This window comes from Antrostomus carolinensis, unplaced genomic scaffold (genome assembly GCF_000700745.2).
Source record: "Antrostomus carolinensis isolate BGI_N321 unplaced genomic scaffold, ASM70074v2 scaffold23258, whole genome shotgun sequence".
NCBI classification, from domain to species: Eukaryota; Metazoa; Chordata; class Aves; order Caprimulgiformes; family Caprimulgidae; genus Antrostomus; species Antrostomus carolinensis.
In genome coordinates, this window is record NW_010336432.1 from 7,645 (window position 1) to 7,924 (window position 280).

General features: G+C 53.2%; 1 protein-coding gene across 1 annotated transcript in view; it reads right to left on the reverse strand.

Annotated features, from left to right (window-relative positions):
• Window positions 1-280, reverse strand: part of OTX2 (orthodenticle homeobox 2) — a gene marked incomplete at its 5' end in the record, with an annotated part of 3,520 nt that overhangs the window by 2,319 nt on the left and 921 nt on the right. The window lies entirely within an intron of this gene.

A 280-nucleotide genomic window follows, 5' to 3' on the forward strand; every position in this document is an offset into this window, starting at 1 on the left:
CATTAAAAGGTCTATTGAAAGCAAGCCCTTAATTAGAAACAATAGATCATCAGAAAGGGAGGAGACAATTAGGGAAACAGAGGTAGGGGTTGGGGTGGGGGGGTAAAGTGTCCGATTTACCCTCTAAATAGACTCTCTGCTCTCACCCTCAGCAAGGGCCAGCCCCCCAACATATCTTGCCCTCTTTAGCGGGGACCAAGGGGGCTGGTGCTGGGGAGGCTTCATGAGGAGAAGGTTGGGGTTTGGTGTGTGGGGGACCCCAGTGCCCAACAGCCACGCT